The sequence below is a fragment of the Barbus barbus genome (assembly GCF_936440315.1).
Source record: "Barbus barbus genome assembly, chromosome: 19".
Classification (NCBI taxonomy): domain Eukaryota; kingdom Metazoa; phylum Chordata; class Actinopteri; order Cypriniformes; family Cyprinidae; genus Barbus; species Barbus barbus.
In genome coordinates, this window is record NC_136747.1 from 26,520,230 (window position 1) to 26,533,919 (window position 13,690).

The following is a 13,690-nucleotide window of genomic DNA, read 5'->3' on the forward strand; positions in this document are numbered from 1 at the left end:
TTTAAACCAAACTTAACTGTTTGAACCATTTAATGTTTAGGCATCTGTCAGACACATGTATCCAAAGTGACCTGCATTGCATTCAATGCATGCATCGGATCAGTTTATGCATTCCCTGGGATACAAACCCATGATCTTGGTGCAAATTTAAAACAATCTTTACTGTTTGAACCATTTGTGTTTACGCATCTGTCAGACACTTTACCCCAAAGCGACTTGCATTGCATTCAATGTATGCATCGGATCAGTTCATGCATTCCCTGGAAATCGAACACATGAGCTTGGTGCAAATTTAAATCAAACTTAACTGTCTGAACCATTAACGTTTATAAATCTGTCACACACTTTACTCCAAAGCGAAATGCATTGCATTCAATGTATGCTTCAGATCAGTTCATGCATTCCCTGGGAATCCAACCCATGATCTTGGTGTAAATTTAAACCAAACTTAACTGTTTGAACCATTTTATGTTTAGGCATCTGTCAGACACATGTATCCAAAGTAGGGCTGTATACCTTGGAGAACCTGGCGATACGATACATACCTCGATACACAGGTCACGATTCGATACGTACCTCGATACAGAGCTGTCTCGATACGATTTGATACAATGTGACACGATTCGATACGATTCAATAAAAATACATGGGCCAGAGCCAATTAGTTAATGCTGAACACATTTACTCAACAAACAGAACTCTGCATTTTTCTTCAATTTATTGAAGACAAAAGTGCATTATAACAAAGTGCATTTTGCTTAAATATTTGCAACTTTAAGTGCTCTGATTAATTGTACACAAATTGTATTAATCTGGAAATTACCACAAGTCAGCATTTAACTTTCCAAGGGTACAGTCTGAGCTCACACAAGTACAAAATCTTCTTCTAATTATTCTTAACTTCTTATTAAATCTTCTTATAATTCTTTTTTGTGACACCATGTACTGCCATAACATATTTCACTATGGCTGTGTCCAAATTCAGGGTCTGCATCCTCCTTAGGGTCCTTCCTACCCGGTTGAAGGAGGAGGGATCCTCCGACGTCCGCAAAACCCGGAAGTCGGTGTTTGTGAATTTGGACAGCCTACCCTTCTTTCAGTTCCCTCCCTTACCCGTTGCTCATATCCTGTCGCCTAGCAACCGTGACAGCGCCAAGCAAGAAGCGGGAAAATGGACAAACAAAGAGTTATTCTCCTCATTTTAATTATTTTGGAAGAAATAAAGCAATTAAATAAATTAAATACTTTCTTTGCTCGTTGTCGGAGAGTTTTTTATATCAGACTACAAGACAGTCACATCCAGGTAAGCCATTATAGCCTATTTTTATTTGTTTTTAAGTATTCTACTAATTTCTCCTACAAATTCATTGAGCCGAAGCATAAACTTTAGCTTGTTTTGTCAGAGAAACTCCTCTCCCACTCCGCTACCGCTCGCTTCGTCCGCCATTACGCTCTGCCGAAAAGAATTATGGGATAGGTAGGACGGGAAAGGATCCACCACACCCATCCTTCCAATTCGGGGAAAAGGAGGACGTATTTGTGGGCCGCATTTGAAGGATCCTACGAATTTGGACAGCCTTCGTCGTGGCGCTGTGACGTAACATCCTTCAAATGAGTACTCCGAAGGATGCAGACCCTGAATTTGGACACAGCCTATGAAATCACTTAAATGCTACATCTTGCTTTAACATTTTCCATGAGTTTTTTTAAACTCGCAGGCGCCGCTGCGCCCCCTAATGGCAGGGCGGAGTATCGATACTAAGAGCTAGAATATCGATACTGTATCTTTTTTATTATATCGGTATGTATCTAAGAATCAATATTTTGAGCACACCCCTAATCCAAAGTGACCTGCGTTGCATTCAATGCATGCATCGGATCAGTTTATGCATTCCTGGGATACAAACCCATGATCTTGGTGCAAATTTAAAACAAACTTTACTGTTTGAACCATTTGTGTTTACGCCTCTGTCAGACACTTTACCCCAAAGCGACTTGCATTGCATTCAATGTATGCATCGGATCAGTTCATGCATTCCCTGGAAATCGAAAACATGACCCTGGTGCAAATTTAAATCAAACTTTATTTGTTTGAACCATCTTCGTTTATAAATCTGTCACACACTTTACTCCAAAGCTAAATGTATTGCATTCAATGTATGCTTCAGATCAGTTCATGCATTCCCTGGGAATCCAACCCATGATCTTGGTGTAAATTTAAAACCAAACTTAACTGTTTGAACCATTTTATGTTTAGGCATCTGTAAGACACATGTATCCAAAGCGACCTGCATTGCATTCAATGCATGCTTCAGATCAGTTCATGCATTCCCTGGGAATCCAACACATGACCTTGGTGGAAATTTTATCTGCCACTGGCGCCCTGTGCTTCTCACAGATGAGAGCAGGTTCACCCTGAGCACATGTGACAGATGTGAAAGGGTCTGGAGAAGCCATGGAGAATGTTATGCTGCCTGTAACATCCGTCTTGTCCAAATACCCACTCTTTGCACTTTGATCACTTACAAAATGTTACGGAAATGTTGGGATGTTTTTTGTTTTTTTAAAGGGCTTTCAAAATTACATGAGCCAATATTTTATTCACAATAGAACATAGATAACATAACAAATGTTTAAACTGAGAAATTTTACACTTTTATCCACTAAATGAGCTCATTTTGATGCCTGCTACAGTTTTCAAAAAAGTTGGCACGGGGGCAATAAAGGGCTGAAAAAGCAAGAACTTTTGAACAGATTCAGCTGGGAGAACATCTAGCAACTAATTAAGTTAACTGACATCAGGTCTGTAATTAGCTATAAAAGGGATGTCTTAGAGAGGCAGAGTTCTTCAGAAGTAAAGCTGGGCAGAGGCTCTCAAATCTGTGAAAGTGTGCATAAAAGGATTGTGGAATACTTAAAAAACAACGTTCCTCAATGTCCAATTGCAAAGGCTTTGCAAATCTCATCATCTACAGTGCATAACATCATCAAAAGATGGCACAAGGCCGAAGACCTTTGTTGGATGCCCGTGGTCTTCGGGCCCTCAGACGACACTGCATCACTCATCGGCATTATTCTATCATTGACAATACTAAATGGGCCCAGGAATATTTCCAGAAACCACTGTCGGTAAACACAATCCGCTGTGCCATCTGCAGATGCCAACTAAAGCTCTATCATGCAAAAAGGAAGCCATATGTGAACATGGTCCAGAAGCGCCGTCGTGTCCTGTGAGCCGAGGCTCATTTAAACTGTTTCAAAGTGGAAAAGTGTTCTATGGTCAGACGAGTCCAAATCTGACAGTCTTGTTGGAAATCATGGATGCCATGTCCTCCAGGCTAAAGAGGAGGGAGACGTTCCAGCATGTTATCAGCGTTCAGTTCAAAAGCCAGCATCTCTGATGGTATGGGGGTGCATAAGTACATACGGTATGGGCAGCTTGCATGTTTTGGAAGGCACTATGAATGCTGAAAGGTATATAAAGGTTTTAGAGCAACATATGCTCCCCTCCAGATGACATCTATTTCAGGGAAGGCCTTGTGTATTTCAGAAGGACAATGCAAAACCTCATACTGCAGCTATTACAACAGTATTGCTTCGTAGTAGAAGAGTCCGGGTGCTGAACTGGCCTGCCTGCAGTCCAGATCTTTCACCAGAGAACATTTGGCTCCTTATTAAACAAAAAATACGTCAAAGACGACAAACTCTTCAGCAGCTGGAAACCTATATCAGGCAAGAATGGCACCAAATTCCAACACCAAAACTTCAGAAACTCATAACCTCGATGCCCAGACGTCTTCAAACTGTTTTGAAAAGAAGAGGAGATGCTACACCATGGTAAACATGCCCCCGTCCCAACTATTTTGAGACCTGTAGCAGGCATCAAATTTGAAATGAGCTAATTTTGTGCATAAATTTGTAAAATTTCTCAGTTTAAGCATTTGTAATGTTATCTGTGTTATATTGTGAATAAAATATTGGCTTATGTGATTTGAAATTCTTTTAGTTTTCATTTTATTAAAATGTTAAAACATTTCTAGAATCCGGGTTGTATATGACATATTTTCTGTATTTGGCCCAAGTGTTCAAGTGAAGATGAAGACCACAAGTGTGTGTCGAACGTTTCATTATCTTATAGGGTTGTAAAAATGCAAGTGTTTACATAGGTTTTTTAAAAAAAAAATTATTGTGTTTTAAAATCATCTTCTAAATATCTGTATAGTAGTCCCTATAACATGACACAATTTAATTTGTGGTGCTTCTAATTAAGTTATAAAAAGCAGCTGCAAATTTTTACAAAATAAATATCACCACTAATTATCTTTACACCAATAAAACATGCAACACTTTGTTTTTCTACCAAATTGTATGAAATATCTATTTATTATATTAATATTTAACTTACATTGGAAAGGTTTCCATTACCTCTCGTGACATCTCAGCAAAAAGTCTAATGATTTATTTCCAGAACATGATGCATGATGGGATACACTAAGCCTCGAATAGCACTCCGGATTTAGTGTGCATTAAGGACACTGCGCTTTGTAATTTTTAAGAAATGGGACAGTCTTGCGCACTTACTTCCTGTCACGTGCACGCACTCTCAAGTGGCCAAGACTGCAAGAGTGGGTATTTGGACTAGGCAATCGTTCAGCATGGCCGGTTTGGTGGTGGGTCATTGATGGCCTGGACTGGGAGGCATATCCATGGAGGGACGCACAGACCTCTAGCTAGACAATGGTACCCTAACTGCCATTAGGTATCGGGATGAAACCCTTGAACCCATTGTCAAACCCTACGCTGGTGCAGTGGGTCCTGGGTTCCTCCTGGTGCACTCCCGGCCTCATGTAGCGTGAGTATGCAGGCAGTTCCTGGAGGATGAAGGAATTGATACCATTGAATGGCTCCCATGCTTGCCTAACCTAAATCCAATAGAACACCTCTAGGACATTATGTTTCGGTCCATCCAAAGCCGCCAGGTTGCACCAAAGACTGTCCAGGAGCTAAGTGATGAACTGGTCCAAATCTGGGAGGAAATACCCCAGGACACCATTGGTTGTCTCATTAGCACATTGTCAGGCATGCATACAAGCACGTGGGGGCCATACAAACTACTGAGTACCATTTTGAGTTGCTGCAATGAAATTTCAGCAAAATGGACTAGCCTGCTGCATAATTTTTCACTTTGATTTTCAGGGTGTCTTTGAATTCAGCCCTCTGTAGGTTGATAATTTTCATTTCCATCAAACGATGTGGCATCCTTTCATTCCTAACACATTACCCAGTTCATATCAGTACAGATATCCAGAATTACATTTTTCCCCATTGAGAGCAGTGTGTATATGTATATGTGTATATATATATATATATATATATATATATATATATATATATATATATATATACAGTATATATACGCACACACATACGCGCACATACATATCATTATTTTCCCCAAAGCACCTAAAAGCCAATTCACACTGCCATACTTCAACTGGGTGAACGCACTGACCAAACAAAGCAAATTAAGCTTTTTTTAATAATGGTTTTTGTGGCAGTGTTGAAATTACCATAGGTGTGAAACTATTTGAACCATTTGTGTTTACGCATCTGTCAGACACTTTAGCCCAAAGCGACTTGCATTGCATTCAATGTATGCATCGGATCAGTTCATGCATTCTCTGGAATCCAACCCATGACCTTGGTGTAAATTTAAACCAAACTTAACTGTTTGAACTATTTGTGTTTACGCATCTGTCAGACACTTTACCCAAAAAAGCGACTTGCATTGCATTCAATGTATGCATCGGATCAGTTCATGCATTCCCTGGAGTCCAACCCATGATCTTGGTGTAAATTTAAACCAAACTTAACTGTTTGAACCATTTAATGTTTAGGCATCTGTCAGACACATGTATCCAAAGTGACCTGCATTGCATTCAATGCATGCATCGGATCAGTTTATGCATTCCCTGGGATACAAACCCATGATCTTGGTGCAAATTTAAAACAATCTTTACTGTTTGAACCATTTGTGTTTACGCATCTGTCAGACACTTTACCCCAAAGCGACTTGCATTGCATTCAATGTATGCATCGGATCAGTTCATGCATTCCCTGGAAATCGAAAACATGACCCTGGTGCAAATTTAAATCAAACTTTATTTGTTTGAACCATCTTCGTTTATAAATCTGTCACACACTTTACTCCAAAGCTAAATGTATTGCATTCAATGTATGCTTCAGATCAGTTCATGCATTCCCTGGGAATCCAACCCATGACCTTGGTGTAAATTTAAAACCAAACTTAACTGTTTGAACTATTTGTGTTTACGCATCTGTCAGACACATGTATCCAAAGCGACCTGCATTGCATTCGAAGTATGCATCGGATCAGTTCATGCATTCCCTGGAGTCCAACCCATGACCTTGGTGTAAATTTAAACCAAACTTAATTGTTTGAACCATTTGTGTTTACGCATCTGTCAGACACTTTACCCCAAAGCGACTTGCATTGCATTCAATGTATGCATCGGATCAGTTCATGCATTCCCTGGAAATCGAACACATGAGCTTGGTGCAAATTTAAATCAAACTTAACTGTCTGAACCATTAACGTTTATAAATCTGTCACACACTTTACTCCAAAGCGAAATGCATTGCATTCAATGTATGCTTCAGATCAGTTCATGCATTCCCTGGGAATCCAACCCATGATCTTGGTGTAAATTTAAACCAAACTTAACTGTTTGAACCATTTTATGTTTAGGCATCTGTCAGACACATGTATCCAAAGTAGGGCTGTATACCTTGGAGAACCTGGCGATACGATACATACCTCGATACACAGGTCACGATTCGATACGTACCTCGATACAGAGCTGTCTCGATACGATTTGATACAATGTGACACGATTCGATACGATTCAATAAAAATACATGGGCCAGAGCCAATTAGTTAATGCTGAACACATTTACTCAACAAACAGAACTCTGCATTTTTCTTCAATTTATTGAAGACAAAAGTGCATTATAACAAAGTGCATTTTGCTTAAATATTTGCAACTTTAAGTGCTCTGATTAATTGTACACAAATTGTATTAATCTGGAAATTACCACAAGTCAGCATTTAACTTTCCAAGGGTACAGTCTGAGCTCACACAAGTACAAAATCTTCTTCTTATTATTCTTAACTTCTTATTAAATCTTCTTATAATTCTTTTTTGTGACACCATGTACTGCCATAACATATTTCACTATGGCTGTGTCCAAATTCAGGGTCTGCATCCTCCTTAGGGTCCTTCCTACCCGGTTGAAGGAGGAGGGATCCTCCGACGTCCGCAAAACCCGGAAGTCGGTGTTTGTGAATTTGGACAGCCTACCCTTCTTTCAGTTCCCTCCCTTACCCGTTGCTCATATCCTGTCGCCTAGCAACCGTGACAGCGCCAAGCAAGAAGCGGGAAAATGGACAAACAAAGAGTTATTCTCCTCATTTTAATTATTTTGGAAGAAATAAAGCAATTAAATAAATTAAATACTTTCTTTGCTCGTTGTCGGAGAGTTTTTTATATCAGACTACAAGACAGTCACATCCAGGTAAGCCATTATAGCCTATTTTTATTTGTTTTTAAGTATTCTACTAATTTCTCCTACAAATTCATTGAGCCGAAGCATAAACTTTAGCTTGTTTTGTCAGAGAAACTCCTCTCCCACTCCGCTACCGCTCGCTTCGTCCGCCATTACGCTCTGCCGAAAAGAATTATGGGATAGGTAGGACGGGAAAGGATCCACCACACCCATCCTTCCAATTCGGGGAAAAGGAGGACGTATTTGTGGGCCGCATTTGAAGGATCCTACGAATTTGGACAGCCTTCGTCGTGGCGCTGTGACGTAACATCCTTCAAATGAGTACTCCGAAGGATGCAGACCCTGAATTTGGACACAGCCTATGAAATCACTTAAATGCTACATCTTGCTTTAACATTTTCCATGAGTTTTTTTAAACTCGCGGGCGCCGCTGCGCCCCCTAATGGCAGGGCGGAGTATCGATACTAAGTGCTAGAATATCGATACTGTATCTTTTTTTATTATATCGGTATGTATCTAAGAATCAATATTTTGAGCACACCCCTAATCCAAAGTGACCTGCATTGCATTCAATGCATGCATCGGATCAGTTTATGCATTCCTGGGATACAAACCCATGATCTTGGTGCAAATTTAAAACAAACTTTACTGTTTGAACCATTTGTGTTTACGCCTCTGTCAGACACTTTACCCCAAAGCGACTTGCATTGCATTCAATGTATGCATCGGATCAGTTCATGCATTCCCTGGAAATCGAAAACATGACCCTGGTGCAAATTTAAATCAAACTTTATTTGTTTGAACCATCTTCGTTTATAAATCTGTCACACACTTTACTCCAAAGCTAAATGTATTGCATTCAATGTATGCTTCAGATCAGTTCATGCATTCCCTGGGAATCCAACCCATGATCTTGGTGTAAATTTAAAACCAAACTTAACTGTTTGAACCATTTTATGTTTAGGCATCTGTAAGACACATGTATCCAAAGCGACCTGCATTGCATTCAATGCATGCTTCAGATCAGTTCATGCATTCCCTGGGAATCCAACACATGACCTTGGTGGAAATTTTATCTGCCACTGGCGCCCTGTGCTTCTCACAGATGAGAGCAGGTTCACCCTGAGCACATGTGACAGATGTGAAAGGGTCTGGAGAAGCCATGGAGAATGGTATGCTGCCTGTAACATCCGTCTTGTCCAAATACCCACTCTTTGCACTTTGATCACTTACAAAATGTTACGGAAATGTTGGGATGTTTTTTGTTTTTTTAAAGGGCTTTCAAAATTACATGAGCCAATATTTTATTCACAATAGAACATAGATAACATAACAAATGTTTAAACTGAGAAATTTTACACTTTTATCCACTAAATGAGCTCATTTTGATGCCTGCTACAGTTTTCAAAAAAGTTGGCACGGGGGCAATAAAGGGCTGAAAAAGCAAGAACTTTTGAACAGATTCAGCTGGGAGAATATCTAGCAACTAATTAAGTTAACTGACATCAGGTCTGTAATTAGCTATAAAAGGGATGTCTTAGAGAGGCAGAGTTCTTCAGAAGTAAAGCTGGGCAGAGGCTCTCAAATCTGTGAAAGTGTGCATAAAAGGATTGTGGAATACTTAAAAAACAACGTTCCTCAATGTCCAATTGCAAAGGCTTTGCAAATCTCATCATCTACAGTGCATAACATCATCAAAAGATGGCACAAGACCTTTGTTGGATGCCCGTGGTCTTCAGGCCCTCAGACGACACTGCATCACACTGCTCCGGGTGTGTGTTCACGGTGTGTGTGTGTTCACTGCTGTGTGTGTGCACGTTGGATGGGTTAAATGCAGAGCACGAATTCCGAGTATGGGTCACCATACTTGGCAGTATGTCACTTCACTTCACTTCACTTCACTTCACTTCACTTCATCACTCATCGGCATGATTCTATCATTGACAGTACTAAATGGGCCCAGGAATATTTCCAGAAACCACTGTCGGTAAACACAATCCGCTGTGCCATCTGCAGATGCCAACTAAAGCTCTATCATGCAAAAAGGAAGCCATATGTGAACATGGTCCAGAAGCGCCGTCGTGTCCTGTGAGCCGAGGCTCATTTAAACTGTTTCAAAGTGGAAAAGTGTTCTATGGTCAGACGAGTCCAAATCTGACAGTCTTGTTGGAAATCATGGATGCCATGTCCTCCAGGCTAAAGAGGAGGGAGACGTTCCAGCATGTTATCAGCATTCAGTTCAAAAGCCAGCATCTCTGATGGTATGGGGGTGCATAAGTACATACGGTATGGGCAGCTTGCATGTTTTGGAAGGCACTATGAATGCTGAAAGGTATATAAAGGTTTTAGAGCAACATATGCTCCCCTCCAGATGACATCTATTTCAGGGAAGGCCTTGTGTATTTCAGAAGGACAATGCAAAACCTCATACTTCAGCTATTACAACAGTATTGCTTCGTAATAGAAGAGTCCGGGTGCTGAACTGGCCTGCCTGCAGTTCAGATCTTTCACCAGAGAACATTTGGCTCCTCATTAAACAAAAAATACGTCAAAGACAACAAACTCTTCAGCAGCTGGAAACCTATATCAGACAAGAATGGGACCAAATTCCAACACCAAAACTTCAGAAACTCATAACCTCGATGCCCAGACGTCTTCAAACTGTTTTGAAAAGAAGAGGAGATGCTACACCATGGTAAACATGTCCCCGTCCCAACTATTTTGAGACCTGTAGCAGGCATCAAATTTGAAATGAGCTCATTTTGTGCATAAATTTGTAAAATTTCTCAGTTTAAGCATTTGTAATGTTATCTGTGTTATATTGTGAATAAAATATTGGCTTATGTGATTTGAAATTCTTTTAGTTTTCATTTTATTAAAATGTTAAAACATTTCTAGAATCCGGGTTGTATATGACATATTTTCTGTATTTGGCCCAAGTGTTCAAGTGAAGATGAAGACCACAAGTGTGTGTCGAACGTTTCATTATCTTATAGGGTTGTAAAAATGCAAGTGTTTACATAGGTATTTTATTTTATTTTTTATTGTGTTTTAAAATCAACTTCTAAATATCTGTATAGTAGTCCCTATAACATGACACAATTTAATTTGTGGTGCTTCTAATTAAGTGATAAAAAGCAGCTGCAAATTTTTACAAAATAAATATCACCACTACTTATCTTTACACCAATAAAACATGCAACACTTTGTTTTTCTACCAAATTGTGTGAAATATCTATTTATTATATTAATATTTAACTTACATTGGAAAGGTTTCCATTACCTCCCGTGACATCTCAGCAAAAAGTCTAATGATTTATTTCCAGAACATGATGCATGATGGGATACACTAAGCCTCGAATAATTTTACACTAGATGGAGCATCTTTTGCAGGAAAGAAGAAAGGAAATATATCACAAAAACAGACTCTTTCACGACTCAGAAAATTATAAAAATGTATTTTCATCACATGCAGAAGTGGTTCAGTCAAAACGCTGCATTTACATATAAATATGGGCTAACTGCATAACAGGATAATATGAGCTGAAAGTTTCCCGCTGACATGTTGCAAACTTTATTTAACAGTAGGAAGGCATCAAGACACATCCGAATCCAAAGTTAGCTTCTCTTCCTGTCTCATGAGATACCTTCATCTGGTCGATTTTTGAAGGCAGCATTGATGTATACTTCGCTGCCTTTGATATCCCATATTCCTGTGCGTTCCATTCCGTGACGGTTGAGATAAAAATTAAAGATGGCGTCTGAAAGTTGCGTTTGGTAGTTAGTTTTTGTGTAAATGTATATTTCTGATTAACTTTTTGTCCTCTTGATTTTATTTCTAGCGAGAAATTAGTATTATAGTAATCAAATATTTGTTTAGTTATCAGCAAACCTCATTCTATTTTGTTTTAGATCATTAAGTCCATTACACTGCCTCAGAAGCCTGTCCGAAATCAGTTTCATGAGGTGCCTTCGTGCAAAAAATGCTGCCTGCAAAGTCATTGCCACATAAGGCAGCGAGGCAGCAAGTCAGCTGCCTAAGTTTTCGGATGCAGCCAGTAATCCATTTTCACCTGTACAAGTCAACGCTGAGCATCGGCAGCTAATGAGGAGCATTGGTGTGACGTCACCGCCCCTGGAGCTGTCAATCAAGAACTAGTGGACCAATGATGATGCTTGAGCCCGCCCTGATTTACATGAAAACATTGCAGAATGTGGAAACAAGAGCGAAGGGAAAAGCAGCATTAGCATACAAAAATATATATATATATATATATATAATCACGGAAAACCTGTAATGAAGGGAGTCATGACGACGAAGTGGAGATCCAATAGCAGGCTTTATTAAAAGAGCATAGTCAGGACAGGCAGTATCAGACACCAGCAAACAATCACATCAAAGGCATAGGCAAAAGAGTAATCCAACAATGGTCAAGGCAGGTAGCAGTCAATCAAAAACAAAGTAACAGTCCAAGGATCAAAACACGAGAGAGGCAAAACTTAGGAACATGGAAACTAGGGAAAAACGGAAGGGCTAAACATTCAATCACCAGTGAAGACAGACAGTGTGTGTGCTACTTTTAAAGTCCTTCTAATGTGAGACAGCTGTGAACTGATAATGAGATCTGATGAGAAAAAATTGATGAGTTTGTGCAAAGGATTATGGGAAATCCTTTCCACATCCTTAGTCCTGAGTAAAGTGGCAAAAAGAGTCTGGAGTGGAGAGGCCTCTAGCAAACCTCGCGGGCACTCCAGGCTAGAGATCGAGACAAAAACATGATTTTGTGTGCAAGTTGGATAATTTTGCATAATTTTGGATAATTGGTTCATGCTTATTATTTTTTTATTATCTGTGGCCATAATACTTTAGGCGGAAAATTGATCTCATAGAGCAGGGGTCACCAAGTTCGGTCCTGGAGGGCCGGTGTCCTGCAGAGTTTAGCTCCAACCCTAATCAAACACACCTGAAGCAGCTAATCAAGCTCTTACTAGGCATACTTCAAACTTCCAGGCAGGTGTGTTGAGGCAAGTTGGAGCTAAACTCTCCAGGATCAAGTTTGATGACCCCTGCCATAGAGACTGGACTGTATTTGATACTGCGAACACGATGGCCTACTCTGTTCGCCGTAAACGTGTAAAGGACAAAAATCTCAACATTTACATTTTTTAGGGACAAAAAAACAGATTTATTGATTAATAAATCAATATATATATATATTTTTTTTCTTGAACGTAAAGGACTAATTAAAAGCACTGTTTAGTCATTGTAGTATAACTGCCTGTTTTTGGAAAAAGAGTTTCAAGGCTGGTTAAATTTTTTTTCACATCACTGGCCATTGGCAGCTGTGGCAAAAAGTTTCTTTTAGGCTCTACTTGCATATATGTGGTGGTACCATTGACGTGGAGGCATATATTGGGATTGTACAGAGACATATACTGCCATCAAGATTACATCTTTCATGGCAAGTCTATGGTGATTAGATCTAGACAATGCCAGGTCTCATTCCGCATGTGCTACAACAGCGTTGTTTTGTAGATATGTGGATGTGCCTGCCTTTCCAGCATATCTGTCTCCTATTGAAATGTATGGCCCGTCATGAAAAGGAGAATCAGATAACAATGACTATGGACTGTTGAGCAGTTGAAGTCTTGTATCAAGTGTGACTGGGCAAAAATTTTGCTTGCAAATCTTTAAAAATTAGCATCCTTAATTCCCACAATGAAAATGTGCAATTAAAAGGAAAGGTGATTTGACACAGTGGTAAACATGCCTCTGTCTCAATTTTTTTGGAGTGTGTTGTAGCCATCAAAATAAAAAAAAATTAAAAATTGTACGTTAATCAATTAAATAAAGGTTAATGAGAATGAACAAATAACATATTCTTGATTTTATGGCATTTCACAAAATGTCCCAACTTTTCTGGAATTTGGGTTGGATAGCGGGGCACATTGTAAGCAGTGCTATGTTCCCCATCTGAACAACTCTTAACTTGGACCTAAACTCTAAAGAACTGCGGCCCACCAGGAGCTGAGTTTGACCCCCTGCTGTAAAACAAAGCCTGGGTCCCAATGTGCACACTATCCATCCTAAATTCTATCATAG